At 40.3% G+C, this 3,300-nt stretch overlaps 1 non-coding gene across 1 annotated transcript; it reads right to left on the bottom strand.

The window, feature by feature from the left end:
- Positions 1-2,812: 2,812 nt before the first annotated feature.
- Positions 2,813-2,919, bottom strand: LOC128585117 (U6 spliceosomal RNA). The gene has a single exon (XR_008379863.1). It is a non-coding gene; the product is annotated as a U6 spliceosomal RNA (small nuclear RNA).
- Between the last annotated feature and the right edge of the window lie 381 nt (positions 2,920-3,300).

The following is a 3,300-nucleotide window of genomic DNA, read 5'->3' as shown; positions in this document are numbered from 1 at the left end:
TTAAAAGACGTCCACTGGGGCGGCGCCTGTGGCTCAGTGAGCAGGGTGCCGGCCCCATATACCGAGGGTGGCGGGTTCAAGCCCAGCCCCAGCCAAACTGCAACAAAAAAATAGCCGGGCCGTTGTGGCGGGCGCCTGTAGTCCCAGCTGCTCGGGAGGCTGAGGCAAGAGAATCGGCACTCTACCCGAGGGCGGTACAGTGAGACTCTGTCTCTACAAAAAAAAAAAAAAGACGTCCACTGACCAAAAACACAGCTAGCTCATTCTTGCTGATTTCACTTCCAATGCTCTGTTTGCACCCTAGCCTGCCTTCTTCTTTTACTGGGAAGAATGTCATTCAAAGTAGGAACAACTTTTATTCTGATCTTTCTCTACCCAACAAAAGTTTTCTTTAAAAAAAAATCTCTACAGTTAAGAAATCAGAAATGAAATAAGGCCTGGAACCCTGGTTTACCTGTAATTCCAGCACTTTGAGTAGACCAAGGCCAGAGGATCACTTGAACTCAGCTTTCTTCTTTCTTTCTTTTTCTTTTTTTTTTTTTTTTTTGAGATTACAATAAGATATGATGATGGCACTGCACTCTAGCCTGGGCAATAGAGCAAGACTCTGTCTCAAAAATACATACATACATACATACATACATACTACATATATACATACATACATACATAAAATAAATAAGGCCAGGTGCAGTGGCTCACACCTGTAATCCTAGCACTCTGGGAGGCCTAGGCAGGAGGATTGCTTGAGTTCAGGAGTTCAAGACCAGCCTGAGCAAGGACAAGACCCCATCTGTACTAAAACTAGAAACATTAGCCAGGTGAGGTGTAAGTGCCTGTAGTCCCAGTTACTTGGGAAGCTGAGGCAGGAGGATCATTTGAGCCTAGGAGTTTGAGTTTGTTGTGAGCTAGGCTGACATCATGGGACTTTAGTTTGGGTAACAGAGTGAGATTCTGTCTCAAAAAAAAAAAAAAAGAAAAGAAAAGAAAAGAAAAAGCTTTAGAAAATGAATGAATGAATGAAATCAATTATAAGGTGATGTAGGTAAATATGAAAGAGATTAATCTGTCACCATCAAGCTTTATTCATAGGGACTAAATGGGATTAGAACCCAGTGGAATTCAGCTGTGGGTGCTTTCTATTTCTGATATGATGGAGACTAAGACATTCTTCTTTTTCAGTATGTCTTTTTATTTTTTTTTTAATTTTTATTTTTTTAATTTAAATAGAGAAAGGGTCTTGCTCTTGCTCAGGCTGATCTTGAACTCCTGAACTCAAGGGATCCTCCCACTTTGGCCTTTCAGAGTGCTGGTATTACAGGTGTGAGCCACCGTGCCTGGTCTGTGTTTCTACTCATAAAGAAGACTTGAATAAACTTTTGTATTTTTATTCACACAAGTCATATTCTCCTTGCCAAAATTATTTCTAGATACTTTATTTTGTGTAGTTATTGTGAACAAAGTTTCTTTTTCATCATATCTTCTAATTGCTAATCCAGAGAAATGGTCTTGCAGGGCATGGTGGCTTATGCCTGAATCCCAGCATTTTGGAAAGGCGAAGTAAAAGGATCATTTGTGCCCGGGAGTAAGAGATCAGATGAAGCAACAGACTGAGACCCCATCTCTACCAAAAATTTGTTTAAATTAGCTGGGAGTGGCGGTGTATCTGTAGTTCTAGCTACCAGGGAGGCTGAGACTGGAGAATTCTCTGAGCCTGAGAATTTGAGGTTGCTATGAGCTATAATGATGCCAGTGCAATCTAGGCTGCACAACTCAGTGAGACCCTGTCTCCAAATAAAACAAAACAAAACAACCCAAAGAAATGGTGTTACAGAAAGTACATTATCTTATATACTTTTTCTTTTCTTTCTTTTTTTTTTTTTTTTTGAGATTTTGAGACAAAAGTCTCACTTTATTGCCATCACAGCTCACAGCAATCTCAAACTCTTCACCTTATGTGATTCTCTTGTCTCAGTCTCCCAAGTAGCTGGGACTACAGATGCCCACCACAACACCCAGCTATTTTTAGAGACAGGGGTCTCGCTCTTGCTCAGGCTGGTCTCGAACCCATGAGCTCAGGCAATCCACCCGCCTTGGCCTCCCAAGTGCTGGTATTACAGGCATGAGCTACTATGCCTACCCTATATATATTCTTTTAAAAATTTTTTTATTAAATCATAACTTTGTACATTGATGCATTTATGGAGTTCAGTGTACTGCTTTGATATACAATGTGAAATGCTTACATTGAACTAAGTAACACATCCATCACAATTATACTCATTTCTTTTTTTTTTTTGTAGGGACAGAGTCTTACTTTACCGCCCTCAGTAGAGTGCCATGATGTCACAGGACTCACAGCAACCTCTAGCTCTTGGGCTTACGTGATTCTCTTCCCTCAGCCTCCTGAGCAGCTGGTACTGCAGGCTCCCGCCACAATACCCAGCTATTTTTTGGTTGCAGTTTGGCCGGGGCTGGGTTTGAACCCGCCACCCTCGGTATATGGGGTCAGCGCCCTACTCACTGAGCCACAGGCACTGCCCATTTCTTAATAGTTTTGAAAGGTACCATTGCGTCATGCACATTAGGTGAGGTCCCTCTAAATACCCTATCTTATATTTTGTGCTATTTTTCATTTCCTTTATCTGGAGGTACTCAATTTTATTAATTTGAATCAATTTTTGTTTTTAGTTTTATGTATATTTTTATCCCTATACCATCAGGGTGAATTAGTTGATTTTTTAAAGTGATCTAGCTATATAACCATGTTCAAATAATGATATATTGCTTTTTATTTCTCATATATATATATTTTTATATGGAACACTTCATGAATTTGTGTGTCATTCTTGCACAGGGGCCATGCTAATCTTCTCTGTATCATTCCAATTTTAGTATATGTGCTGCTGAAGCAAGCACTGCTTTTTATTTTTGAATATTTTTACATCATACCCAATACATGTTTTGTTACATTGGTCAAAACTCCTAAAACAATATTATGGGGAAAAAACTACACCCTACATCACAGGCTAAGCTAATCTCCCTTATATAGAAAAAGCTCCTACCAAACCAGAGAAAAAGACCATACTAACAAGAGAAGAACGGACGAAGGATATGAACAGACAGTTCAGGGAGAAAGGAATATGAAAACATAAGGGGAAAAAATGTTCAACCTCACTTCTTTAAAAAAAAATTGTCTCAGGGTGGGGCAAGAGGGGCCCCAGACCCCGCCTGAAATGGCTGCTGTCCCACCCCCTTAGCCTCACTTCTAGTGAGAAAAATGCTGTGGTGCCATTTCTC

The sequence above is a fragment of the Nycticebus coucang genome, chromosome 4 (genome assembly GCF_027406575.1).
Source record: "Nycticebus coucang isolate mNycCou1 chromosome 4, mNycCou1.pri, whole genome shotgun sequence".
In the NCBI taxonomy this organism is placed as follows: Eukaryota; Metazoa; Chordata; class Mammalia; order Primates; family Lorisidae; genus Nycticebus; species Nycticebus coucang.
This window is presented reverse-complemented; position numbering and strand designations above follow the sequence as displayed.